This window comes from Scardinius erythrophthalmus (assembly GCF_964197995.2).
Source record: "Scardinius erythrophthalmus genome assembly, chromosome: 1".
Lineage (NCBI taxonomy): Eukaryota > Metazoa > Chordata > Actinopteri > Cypriniformes > Leuciscidae > Scardinius > Scardinius erythrophthalmus.
This window is the reverse complement of record NC_138221.1, coordinates 6,351,972-6,366,554: the sequence shown is the minus strand read 5'-3', so window position 1 is coordinate 6,366,554 and position 14,583 is coordinate 6,351,972. Positions and strand designations below refer to the sequence as shown.

The window sequence follows — 14,583 nt, the reverse complement described above, 5'->3', positions numbered from 1 at the left end:
TTTTCCCTCCAAAACACTAAATTTCTTGAATTCAAACAAAATCATCACTTTCTGGTCTCCATACTAAACCTAGTACTTTTAGCACATTTCCACTGCTATCTGATACTAGGTTTTGTTCCATCGCATTTTCCGTCCATCTTGCTCTCAGTTCTGGTGAATTTGTCACCCATTTACACAATTTCATGCCTGCATCTAGTAAGATGTCTCTGGCAGCTGTGGAGATAGTGTATGCTTCATCCACCTCACGAGCACTCACAATGAAATCATCCACATAGAGCGATTCTCTTAAGGCTTCTACTGCCTTAGGCTGTTCTGACTCTTTTTGTTGAATGTGATGCCTAATAGTTGCAGCTAACAAGAAAGGACTTGGGGAAACTCCGAAAACCACTCTACACATTCGCATAATGCGCAACTCAATTTTCTTATCATCAGTCAGCGGACAATGTAGCCACAGAAATCTGACAGCATCCTTATCTTTTTCTGCCAGAGCGATCTGTAAAAATGCCTTAGTGATATCAGCCGTAAATGCAATTTTGTGCAATCGGAACTTGATAAGCACGTCCAGCAGGTCAGGATTCAAGTTTGGTCCCGCAAACAAACAGTCGTTTAGTGATGGACAGCCCTCCTCATGTGAAGATGCATCAAACACTACCCTTAGTTTAGTTGTTGTTTTGTCTTCTCTAATTACAGCGTGGTGTGGCATATAGTATTCAACAGCATCTGTTTTCTCTGCTCGTGAGTCATTGTCCGGAACATCTTCACAAATGCCTTGCTGTACATAGTCTTCTATTACATCTCTGTAATTCGTGTAAAAGGTTACGTCAGCCTTTAGGTTTCTCTGCAGCTTCTCAAACCTCTTCTTTGCCACTTTGAAGTTGGTTTGTAGTTCTGGTTTATTTGGTTTCCAGGGCAATTCAACCTGATAACGTCCCTCCTTAAAAGCAACTGTCTGGTTAAAATGTCGTACAGCTTCCATTTCTTCTGGACTTTCAGTCATCTTGTTCAGTATGCCCAAAGACTCTACTTCCCAAAAAGCACGCAACTGTTTTGAGATCTGTGTGTCTTCTCCTAAACATATGTGCATGCAGGTTGTGTCGGTTACGCTCAACATGGGAATCGGTCCTTGAACAGTCCATCCAAACATACTTTCCAGAGCCATAAGAGATTCGGTTAATCTCTCAACTCTACCTGTTACTACTTGCCAGTAGTAGTCTGCTCCTATTAATACTGAAAGCTCAGAATCATTAGTCTCCTCAGAGAAAAAATCTGCAAGTTGCAGACACTTAGCTTCAAGCTTCTTTTGCACATGTTCTCCAGGAACTCTCATAACCGCAGTACAAACTTGAGGAGTCTCTATAGCTGTTATTTCTATTCTTTGATTATCATTCCATACACTTTCAAGTGTTAATTTAACAATGTTGCGTTCTGTAGTTACAGGACCCTCAGCTCCGAAAGTGTGAAGATTCAGTGTCTGGTAATTCTAGTGTTTTCACTAGACTCTCTTGCACAAAGCTTCTTTGGCTGCCTCCGTCCAATAAACAGCGTATTAATTTCCTGCCTGTTGGACCCTCTATCCATGCCTTTACTGTTTGAAGCAGCACAGTTGTTTGTCCTTCAGCCTTTGGTTTCACAGTGCTTGACACTGATGACACTACAGCTTCAGAGCTAGTGTTACAATCTTCCACACTGTCACTGCTATCATTAGGCTGCTCGTCTTTTTGCTCACAGATTGACTGATGATGCTTACGTCCACACTTAGCACAGGTAATTTCCTTAGCTCTGCAAAACTTTGCAATGTGTTTTGGACCTAAACAAGCAAAGCATCTTCCCAATTTTTTCAGCTTGTCTTTTCGATCAGACACTGAATATTCAGAGCAATTTTCAGGCTTATGATTTAGCTTCTCACAATATACACAAGATTTGGGAGCATAACTAGCAGTGCGCAGGGCGGCTGCAGAAGACATCGTCCATTTTTTCAACCTTGGTTCTTGAGTCATCTCAGATTTAGTGACAAATCTGTTACTGAACGGTTTGTCCCTTTTTGAGCTTTCTGGGCTAGTAAGTTGCAGTGCTCTTTCTCGACTTTGCACTTCCTTTTGTAAAAATTGAATAAGCTCAGGCACTTTCCATTCACCATCAGAGTCTAACTGGCGAGTATAGGCTAATGCAATGTCCTCTGGCATCAACTGCAATAACACAGGGCACAAAAGACTGCCATACGTGTCACATGGAACACCTAAAGATTCCAAACTTCGAATTTGAATTTCACATTCGTCATACAGACTTCTCAACGCGTTTATGTCTGACGATCTCTTTACTGGAGTCAAATTAAGAAGTTTAGACATGTGAGCACTGATAACAATATCCTTCCTTCCGAATCTGTTCTGTAACAATTCAACGGCTGCATCATAATTACTGTCCGTCAGAGTAAGCCCTGATACCGCGTTAGCCGCTGCCTCATCCAAGTATGTTTTCAAATAGGCAAATTTCTCTTTCTTACACAGCGCTTCGTTAGAATGAATTGCGGCTTATATTGACTCCAAAACTCTTGCCATTTGCTTATTTCCCCAGTAAACTTGCTAATAACAATTTAGGTAGCTTGACAGACTGTTTCTCTGGCAATCTTTTTTCGTGGTTCGCATTTGCATCTCTTACCTGTTCTCTCTCTTGTTCGCGCTCCCTTTCAATCAGTCTTATTGCACGGGATTTCCACATAGTAATGCGGTCTTGATAATCCAGCCGCTCTCTACCTCTCTCTCCAGATCGCCCGTTGGAGTTTCGTTTTCAATGCCTCTGTCAAGATCCACTAAACTTTCCTCTTTCGTGGATAAAACTGAAAGCAACTCACGCAGCTTATCACAGTCTGGTTCTTCTTTACCGATCTCCTCTTGCAAATGAGTCAGCATCTTTGTCGCCGAGCTGCGGATAGTTTTCCTCTTATTTTTCATCCGTTCTAACTGTTCTGCCATCTTCATTCAATTTACTTTCACTTCCAAATCCTAACTCCGAGATTCTTAATTCGCGACTATCTTGTGTACGTATCCCGGGTTTCGGCACCAAAAACTATAGTGAAAGTTCCACAAAAAAAACTGAGGCAAATTTTTCAGTTAGTTTACTTAAGAGAAAAACACAACAACTGAGTACTCGACAAGGCTTAATAAAACAGCGTCATCAGCATACTTAGTATGCACCCAAAGTACACTAGGTTGGGGTGCACATCATTCAAAATAAACACAAAACATAAAGTAATAGTGTTTTCTCATTATTTACACTTAGCCAACACGTAGGTCTATTCAGAAAAAAGTGTAATAATTATTCAACAACAAAAGTTACAACAAGACCAGGCAACTTTTTTCCAGTCTTCAACTGTCCAATTTTGGTGAGCTTGTGCAAATTGTAGCCTCTTTTTCCTATTTGTAGTGGAGATGAGTGGTACCCGGTGGGGTCTTCTGCTGTTGTAGCCCATTCGCCTCAAGGTTGTGCGTGTTGTGGCTTCACAAATGCTTTGCTGCATACCTCGGTTGTAACGAGTCGTTATTTCAGTCAAAGTTGCTCTTCTATCAGCTTGAATCAGTCGGCCCATTCTCCTCTGACCTCTAGCATCGACAAGGCATGTTCGCCCACAGGACTGCCGCATACTGGATGTTTTTCCCTTTTCACACCATTCTTTGTAAACCCTAGAAATGGTTGTGCGTGAAAATCCCAGTAACTGAGCAGATTGTGAAATACTCAGACCGGCCCGTCTGGCACCAACAACCATGCCACGCTCAAAATTGCTTAAAGGGATACTTCACCCCTGGAAAGATGAATGTGTATTTACAATGGGTCATTTATGTAGAAGAAATGTGAAATTATTTTTGAATTTGGAGCTTTCTAGACTGAGAAAAGCCAGAAAATGTATTTTTGGCTTATGTGGATGAAAGACAACAACCCCCAGAATGCACTTGCTTCGCTGCCCTAGGAGGCCACTCCCAAGCCGCGCCTACCGGTAAGAGAGCGCTGTTTAAAACAAGGCTAGGCTACTAGTGAGTCTCCGTGACGAATCTTCCCTGGATTTTGAGATCGCCCAAAATGTCCGGGATTCGGCTTTTGCGTTCTACAGTCGCCATTCATTGTTTACTGTGGCGAGCAGGGCGAGGCTAGGGCCGCGGGATAACGGCGCCATCATTACTGAGACGCATCAGGCTCGTATCTCTCACGGAGGAGCGGGTATTTTCTTAGCAGTGTTAAAACGTACTTCAACCGATCACTTGTTTAGCGTTCATGTAAACACTACATTCAGATTCACCAATTGGAATGAAATTCAGTTAGATTGAAACAAAAGGTGTGCATGTAAACAATGAATGGCGACCATAGAAAGCAAAAGCCGAATCCTGGACATTTTGGACGATCTCGACGGCCGGACATATCCGGGAAAAAGAGGATGGTAACCCCTAGTACTCAGCTTTCTCCTACTACTCAGCTTTCTCCACAGAACAAGAGCCTGCTAGCTTAGCTTCCAAAGAAAGACGGCAGAAACTGTGTACATTCTGTTAGTGAGATACCAACCTCTATGGGCGGGTTGAGAACATGTGGAACAACTCCTCCTACTGGCTGTAGTCTTTAACCTCAGGCCAAAAAATCCTCTGATTTTTGCGTCATCTGAGGATTTTTTCCAGACAAAAAATACATAAATCTCTCGTCTCAGGGGGATATGCATGGTAGCATGGTAATTCGAATATACTACAGGTTTTCTACTAATACAAAGCTTAATGCTAAATCCTCAAGTATCCCTTTAAATACATTTCTTTACCATACTGACATTCAGTTTGGAGTTCAGGAGATTGTCTTGACCAGGACCACACCCCTAAATGCATTGAAGCAACTGCCATGTGATTGGTTGATTAGATAATTGCATTAATGAGAAATTGAACAGGTTTTCCTAGTAATCCTTTAGGTGAGTGTACATTGTATCTAACATGTATTAGAAAATATGGCTATATAAATACACATCTTGTTCAATAACATTAAGTCTGATTCAGGCTAGTATTGGTTTGAAATTGATGCCACCCATAATATTTACTAAATACTAGAGCTTGTGATTATGGTTAGGGCTGGGACATTTCACGAACACGCACCAAGCGCTGCCAATCATAACTCACTGGGCCAGCTAACCAATCCCAGCACATTTCGTATTTTGGATGGAAATACTCGTTGAAGCATTCAACCAGCGGAGCTGTAATAATGTAAAATATGTGAAAAATGTGTTTTTTGAACAATCAAGCATGAAAGCATATTCTAGTACACCCCTAAAACATAAGCAAGACTTAACCCCCTGAGGTCGGCTATCGCGCCGGCGCGATAGGCTCGTTTTTTTCCTTATCAGTGCAAAAAAAAATCTAAATTCTAATATTAATTTTTATCTTATATGCTTGTTGTACATCAATCGATCCTGTTAAGTGTGTATTATTTTTGTGTACACTCACAATAAAAACAAAGTGTTGTGCTTTTCGCCAAATAAAGAAAAATAAACACGAAGCGAGTTCTGCCTTCTCTCTCTCCGTGTAGTCCATTCTGAAACGCGTCCGAAAATGAATCATAACTCAGCGAATACTTCTCACACAGACACGTGAGATATGTCTTTATGAAGCTTGAAATCTCTTCTTGTAAATGAAGTAATTTATATAAAAAACAAATGTTTTCAACTCATGTAATCTGTCTGAAAGCAAGGAGAGGTACCGTTTTTCCTTCTGCCTCATTATCTTTATAATCAGCTGCTGCCGCCCCGCCCCCGGCGCGATTCACATGTTAAATAGTTAGCTGATCTAGTATGCATCGCATACGCCCCCCGATCAATGCCATAAAAACACAGTTTCTTCATGAGACTTACTGATAGTTCATCGCGTTTTGAGTATGGCTCGTTTCTCTGGTGAAGACGCCCTTCAGATGATTCTGGACAGCGAGCAAGAATGCACGATACCGGGTTGTTTCCTCAGAGGAAGATTATAACAGACGACGAACGGCAGCATTTTGAAGAGCGAATTCCGCCGAGGACACAATTTCGGAGTAAGTTTTACTTAAAAGTCTTTTGTCTTTTATTTTTCGTGTTCGCATTTATGAGGAAAAAAACAATATTACATGGCAGTTCTCCATTATGGACGCAAGCTCTAAGCACTAAAAGACTTTCAAACATTCACAGAGACCTCAAAACAGAAAGTACAAATCCTTTATTTAAAACGAATTTCGTTTTGTATCAATTGTATCTTAATTTTAATTATTTTTTCATTAACAAATTTCCTGGATTTAAAGTAAATATAGGCAATCACAACATAAGGTCTGAACTGGAGATCATCATGAACCCGTAGCCTACTCGCCTTACATGTCTAAAAAAAAATCGAAATATATTTACAGAAAGCTGGTTCTAAACAAAACCATCCAAAACAAAAAAACTATGTAGCCTAATAAATGTGCATTTCTCCGGTGCGTTCACTGCGAAGATCGCAAGAGACTCCAGAGGGTTAATAAAAGTGCATAATAGGACCCTAATTAAACTTTAATTAAATATTTGATTCATTATTTTGACATTTGATATGAATTTGACCTAGGACACCCCTAAAATGCAGGTGAACTGGGAAATCTGAAAGCATTTTCACGCTAAACACATTTTGAATAAAAACAGTGAATTTTCTTCAGGGAATATTTCTGCTATTTTCTTTGGTCTTTAAAGAAATGTGCTGACCAATAAGATATAAACTTTGAGCTGCTGCACATACACATTTAAGAGCATTTTGGTGGCACTAGTGAAACCAGCATTAAAGATTAAAGTTACTTTAAATTAAACATTAGCATTTTGAACACTGAACACTGAACTACACGAGTAATCCATGATTAGCCATTTGTGTAAAATGGTCCATTGAAAGGGTTTTTTTTTTACATTTACAAGACATTTACATTTATTGCTTTGGCAGACATTTTTACGACGGCTTAAAGTTCAGTGCATGTATCGCCCTCTGTTGAACAGGCGTGAATTAGCTTTTCCTTCAGTCCAACACACATTTGTTTGACGTTTATTGTGAAAGGGCCGTCTGTCAACAAATTCTCACATTTTTGCATGGCTTAGAGGCCAATCAGCTTGTGTCGTGTAGGAAACTGTGATTTCTCACAGATCATATGTCAAGCCTGTGTCATTTAGAGTTTCATGACCAAACTAGTGATTTATAACACAAATCATCTTGATGACATTAAAATAGATCATAATCGTGCTCAGCAGTTGTTGACCAGATTTGATGGGATTAAAATGACTATTATACTCAGTGATCTTGACTTTGAGCTTCACTTTTAATTTCATGTTTGTCTCTCATTTGAAATCTCACATGATTTAATGTTTCTTTTAGACCTGATGGACGTGAAGAAGAAAGGAAAAACAGAAGGCAATAAATCTGTCTCCTGCTCTCAGTGTAAAAAACGCTTCACATGTAAATCAAGTCTGAAGATTCACATGAGAGTTCACACTGGGAAGAAGCGGCTCAGGATTTCTCTCTGAAATCACATCTTCTCATTCTGAAGAAAGAGCATTTAACTGTGATCAGTGCGGTAAACTGTTTCATTGGGCTTCAGTCCTGAAGAAACACCTGAAGATTCACACAAAGGAGAAGATTCATCCTTAATATTACAGCAGAAAAGACACGGCAGTGTGTGTTTCAGTGCAGAAGGCCTTTACTACAGAAGATGAACTGAAAGACCACCAGAAAATTCACACTGGAAAAAAACATTTCAAGGCAAAGTTCAGGAGTTGAAGAAGAAGGCCTTAACACTTTTAAGAGAGACTCATTTAAGAGAGAAAATCATTTTTTTTATCAGAACACCTAGTTTCTCTTCCTCTTCTACTCTTCCATGCAAACGCAAGATATACTTTCATGTATCTTTGAAACTGGACACTTTTCTTCTCTTCTTCTCTTGAGATGCTTCGGCTCTTATAAGTCAGTAAAGAGAGAGAGAGAGATCTGTCTCATTCACTCTTACTTAATGTTTGTATTTGCTGCATATAATGATTGAATAAACTCTTTACTTATTTTATTCACATGAGTATGTTTTTATTTCTTTCATCGTTTGTCGGTAACAAAAGTTATGGGATTTTGATAAAAACAGGTTTAATTATATAAACAAATAAACAATCATCAAAACATTAATTGAAAGTATTTTCTCTTTTTCTGATTTATGGCAGTGTCTCAGAGTAACAAAAACAAAACAAAAAAACACAATGTTGTAAACTATATTGAAAAATGGCCACTATATTGAAAAATGCGACCATTTTGGTAACATGGTTGCAAAAAAAGGTGAACCAGATATAAAATAAGGGAGCAAACTTGACCTGATGTTGACAATCAATATGAAAATTTCTCCAACCTTCCTCCACTGACGATTTGTTGAAAACCTGTAACCATTTCATAGTTGAACTGTTTAAATCTAAATGTGATGAAGTGCTTGAATGTTTCTAACATGAATGTTCTTCAGCATCATGAATGAATGAAGAATAAACACCAACCTCTTTGTTCTTCAGGATCTTCAGTGTGTTTCATTCTGCAGGGTTCTGGATCACTCATGTTCTCTCTGTCCTCTTTAATAAACTCAGTCTTTGCAGATTTCAGCTCTTCCTGATGCTCTGATGCTCGTCTTCACTTGTAGCTGATGGGAATTTACAGCATTTATTGGAGAATTACAGTGGGCGGAGCTTCACTGATGATGTCCTGCAGTGGGAGGAGCTTCACTGATGATGTGCTGCAGTGGGAGGAGCTTCACTGATGATGTGACTGCAGTGGGAGGGGCTTCACTGATGATGTGATTGCAGTGGGAGGAGCTTCACTGATGATGTGATTACAATTAATTAATCAATACAAATATTCTGCAACATGCAGAAATATAGAAAAGATTAATAACTTAATGTAAATTTGTCCTAATATAAATAAATGTTAAGAAAACACTTAAAATCATAAAAACAGAAATAAAGGTACATATAGTAGCCAACAAATCCCCTCAGTCTGCTGACACCAATGAAATGAGCTTTAAGTGTCAATTTACAGGAGATCTGAAGACATCAGCATAATAAATGAGGTGAAAACAGGAACTATTGTCATGAAATAAAGAGTGTTTTCAGCAGATCTGTTAATATTGATGAGCCTCAGACGATCAACACTCATTCAACAAGCCATTCAGGATCATCAGCAGATCATCTCACTTTATTCTGAGTGTGAAACACATTATTTGAGTCAGGATACATGATAGAAGCCTGTAAAACTGCTCTACTGAAAGACAATACTGTTATTTCTCACAATATGACTTCAGTAATACAAACAGTATGGCAGTACATGACACTCAGGTAAATAACTACCCTACAGCAGTATAATATTCCATATTAATCTAATTATTGTTGCAATAAAGACCAAAATTTGGTGTTAAAGGGCACCTATTATGCCCCTTTTTAGAAGATGTAATATTGGTCTTGGGTGTCCCCAGAATGCATTTGTGAAGTTTCAGCACAAAATACGCCACAGTTAATTTATTATAACCATTTGAAAATGTCATTTTTGGGGCCTGTTTTAAAAAGAGCTGTTTTGTGTGTACCACTTTAAATGTAAATGAGCTGCATATCCCCGCCCTGCTGGACCTAGATGATGAAGAGACTCCGGCACAGAATAAACACGAATGAGAATGGACTAAACGTCTCGGAATGGTTATTTGATACATTTATTTACTTACAAAGTTTTAATCGCGTCCCTTTTGGCATTATGGATGTGTAACACACACACACACACACACACACACGAACTGTGATAACATTCGCGCAATTTTTTGAAACTACACACACACACACACACACTACTGTGAAGTACAAACAAATTTTTTTATTTATTTCTTAAGGGGAGGGAGATAGACGTTTATATAGCCTACTGTCTATGGAGATAGAGCAGACCTTAATTTATTTACATTTGTAAATGCTGCAAAAAAAATGCCTACGTGACATAAAACTGTCTGACGTGGTTTGTTGAGACATCCTATGACGACGACAATAAATAGCTTTAGACGCATTTGTTGTTGAACTTGCTGACATCGATTGAAATGACTATTTGCTCAAAAATGATAAAATACACTTACTTCTTCTGGAGGTGACGTTTGATCGCGAACTGTAGGCAACGATCCACACTTGAGGATTAACTTTGACCCTCGTTCACTGAACAGTCAGTCAGAAAATGAATCTCGTATTTAGGACGTTTAAGTGGTGCCTTTTCTTCATAAATAAAATCCATCCGCTGCGTTTTCAGTGGCTCTGATGTCAGTGAAGACTAGCATGTCCATTCTTACATCCCACAACAGAACACCTACACTTCTTAGGAGACATTAGCTGCTACCGGCTGTCGTCGAAACAATGGCGATGGTGTGCAGAACAGATCACCGAGGGCGGGGTCTATGCCAAAACCAGATGTCAATCAAATCACGTCGGTGGGGCTTAGCTCAATTCTACGTCACAGTGAGGGAAATCTAGAACAGGGTGTTCTGAGACAGTGCTTATGATTTATTGAGATAGTAAAAAAACTACTGGGTGGATTTTTATCATTCTAGGGTGGTTTTGCTCACACACTGCCAACACACATTTATGTTCAAACACCATGTAAAAGTGAATTTTGCATAATAGGTGCCCTTTAAATAAACACAAAATCCTTATCTGACAAGAACCAGAATATGCTTAATCATATTCATCTTTCCACCTGTAGTCCCTAATAGCCTAACATCTTCGACATTATAGAAAAACTACCATGGCAAGAACCTTGGTAGAAGAAACTAAAATGTTTATTTTTAGTGGCATTTATTTATTCATTCTAATTTAGTTTTTTTATTTAATTTTACTGTGTTCAGTTAGCTTTAAGAAAAGAAATATGACTATTTGTAAAAGGTAAAAGTTTTTTTTTATTATCTTTAATATTTTACATGGGTTTGATTCAGATTCAGATAGATGGTCAGTTTAAAACGAGATGATGAAACTTACCCTCTGACTCGGATCAACATACCCCTAAACTGGGGTAAATTGAGCCACAGGAACCCTTTTTTTATAAGAAGCCATATTTTGGGACCCTTTGTCATAGATGCATCCTGAAATTACTTTAGATACTCTCATTATACTTATGTACTTGTACTTCTGGATGTGATTTAATTTAACAAACTTTAATTTAACTTTAACTTTTAACTTTGATTTAATTTAATTAAAATTAAATGATAGGATGGCCTCATATCTGAGAAGCTGACAGATTCAGCACCGTGGACAGCAGATAACATACATATTCAGCACCATGGCCAGCGGACACAACCAATGTAATAGTGGAGAGCGGAACTGTATGATTCAGTGCCCTGGACAGCGGAGGCAGCCGATTCAGCACCATAGACAGCAGAGCACACATATTCAGCAGAGCACACATGTTCAGCACCATAGACAGCAGAGCACACATATTCAGCACCATGGACAGCAGAGCACACATGTTCAGCACCATAGTCAGCAGAGCACACATATTCAGCACCATGGACAGCAGAGCACACATATTCAGCACCATAGTCAGCAGAGCACACATATTCAGCACCATGGACAGCAGAGCGCACATGTTCAGCACCATGGACAGCAGAGCACACATATTCAGCACCATAGACAGCAGAGCACACATGTTCAGCACCATAGACAGCAGAGCACACATATTCAGCACCATAGACAGCAGAGCACACATATTCAGCACCATAGACTGCAGATCTGACAGATTGTCCATGGTGTTGGAGCTCGTAGTGTGGGCTTTAGGCCAGGGCTCTCTGACCAGCAGTAACAGATTAATCTGGTGTTATACAGAGATGAATGAAGCACATTTTGCTGAAAAATGATCTGTGGTGTTCGTATCGGTGGCTAAAGTCTGCCATCATAGCGAGATAAAGCTCTAGTTCTTCCCTGTGCTCTGAGAAAACTTGACTGAGGATCTCTCTGTAAATCCCAAAAGCAATTCAGAGAGGGGTTACACTACAGTCCAGGCCTGAAGTTTTCAGGAAGACCACAGTCAACAAAAATGCATTTACTAAATAATGTTATCTTGGCCGACTGCTTCATTTCCACTTTAAAGGGTTAGTTCACCCAAAAATTAAAATTCTGTCAGTAATTACTCACCCTCATGTTGTTCCAACCATGTAAGTCTTTCGTTCATCTTCGGAACACAAATTAAGATATTTTTGATGAAATCTGACAGAATTCTGACTCTTCCATAGGCTTCCAGTGTGACCGAAACTCACCGACCCAGAAAAGTTATTAAAAACATCGTTAAAATAGTCCAAGTGACTCCAGTGGCTCAATCTTAAGTATATCAAGCGACGAGAATACTTTTTGTGCGCAAAAACAAACAAAAATACCGACTTTATTCCACTATTCAATTCCTTCTCTCTGGGCCTCGTAGTGTTTTTGCGTAGCGCGTCTGTGTTGCACGTCATCACGTAGGCTCACAATTGGCCGAAGCAGGTCATGTGTGTGATGCGTGATGACGTGCAACACAGACGCGCTACGCAAAAACACTACGAGGCCCAGAGAGAAGGAATTGATTAGTGGAATAAAGTCGGTATTTTTGTTTGTTTTTGCGCACAAAAAGTATTCTCGTCGCTTGATATACTTAATATTGAGCCACTGGAGTCACTTGGACTATTTTAACGATGTTTTTAATAACTATTCTGGGTCGGTGAGTTTCGGTCACACTGGAAGCCTATGGAAGAGTCAGAATTCTGTCAGATTTCATCAAAAATATCTTAATTTGTGTTCCGAAGATGAACGAAAGACTTACATGGTTGGAACAACATGAGGGTGAGTAATTACTGACAGAATTTTCATTTTTGGGTGAACTAACCCTTTAAGAGTGTCATTAAAATCCTTCGTGTTGCAGTTACATCAGAATCAGCTCTTCATCATCCTCTGGTCAGCTGGAAAACCCAAAGCTAGAGCTGATGTGCGCTAACAAGTTTCTATAACTCGTTCATTTGGACAAGAACTCTTGTGACACAGAACAGAGAATTATACAAATATGAACTGTAATTGCCCAGTGGTTTTGTTAACAGTTTTGTCTTTTCAACTTTTATAAACCTAGTTTTAACATTAGTACAGTCCACTGGAATTGCACTGCATTTCTGTTTTGAGGCATGTGTTCGTGGAAGTTCAAAGGTCATTGAAGACAGTGAGTCTCTGAGTGCAGATCTAGCTTCAGCTGCCAGAAACTAGTGAAATACTGTCTTTTCTAGATGAAGTTACATGAATCGCTTCACTCTGAATGAATCAGTTCTTTAATTAGACTTATTTACAAGTATGTATTTATTATTGTTTTCACAATACATACGTATTTCAAAGCAGATTTACAGATATCTGTGTCTCAATCTCAGTAACTTAACAGAAATTATGATTACATTCTTTGTTGTTTAATTTTGAGCTTTAACAAACACAGGCACTTCAATCATATATCAACATCTATCATTAATATACTTATCATAGATCTTTTTCAGTTCATGATAGAGATTAAGCTGTTTTGATTAGTAATAAACTATAAGATTTTATAAAGCATTGATAAGGCATTTTGAGCTTTATCAAAGAGGCATATGTTCAGAAAAATGTGTTATGTGAAATGTAAAGACACATGCTGCATTTTCAGTGTTTTGCCCTCTAGCTCACGACGCCAGTTATGACTGAACATCATTTAAGAATGCTAATGTATACCTTCTTTTCTTTGTTTTCTAATTTCACAGAAATAATCTGTAAAATATTACATAATATTTTATGTAAAATTACACATAACCCCCCCCCCCAAAAAAAAAAAAAACGTAAAATTGATGTAAAACTAAAATACAAGCAATTACCTGTACATTTAATAGTGGACCTTTAATAGTGGCAAATATCTGTAAAATAACAGGCATTCACTGCATAATGACTAAAATGACAAGTGTTAAAATGACATGCCCGCTTCTCTAACCTTTGCCATAGTTTGAGAGGGAAGAAAGAGGTCTTCACAGCCCGTGAGGAGGCGAGAGGCAGGATGTGGTTTTAACATCTGCAGGGGAAGCAACGGTTAAATGTATATAAATGTATAAGCTTTTTAGCGTAGGTGGCAAAAGATGAGATATGTATATGTGCTTTTTGCAAAATAGTTTTAACTGTGGAAAGTTCCAGGCCAGTTATTTTACCTTCTAAGGGATTGCTGCATTATAAGTACAGCCCCAAACTCTTAAAGGAACACTCCACCGTTTTTTGAAATAGGGCTTATTCACCTTCTTTCCTACATTTAGATAGGTGGGCAAATGCATTTTTGTCTCAGTGCATGCATTGTTTTAGTTTGACAGGGTCGGTGCTAGCTTAGCTTAGCATAATGAATGGAATCCTTTGTTGCCAGCTAGCATGTCCTGAGTAAAAGTGATATGAAAAAAAAAAAAAACCACCTAATTACTTCTTGTGGCCTGCGTATTCACAAGTACAAATAGTGATGCAGATTAACACTAGGCGATTTCCTAGGCAGATATTGACTTATATATTAAGGACTATTTTAGGGGGAA

The 14,583-nt window shown here is 38.8% G+C and overlaps 1 protein-coding gene across 5 annotated transcripts in view; it reads left to right on the top strand.

Annotated features, from left to right (window-relative positions):
- LOC308691440 (uncharacterized protein) overlaps positions 1-9,691 on the top strand; it is a 33,577-nt gene extending 23,886 nt beyond the window's left edge. For 3 of the 5 annotated variants that reach the window (XM_081366624.1, XM_081366623.1, XM_081366620.1), the window contains exon 4: positions 7,374-8,058. The gene's annotated coding sequence lies outside the window, so the exon portion shown is untranslated. Of the gene's footprint in view, positions 1-7,373; positions 8,059-8,611 lie in introns of those variants that run through there. The other 2 variants (XM_081366622.1, XM_081366621.1) reach the window with 2 other exon arrangements.
- Positions 9,692-14,583: the final 4,892 nt, after the last annotated feature.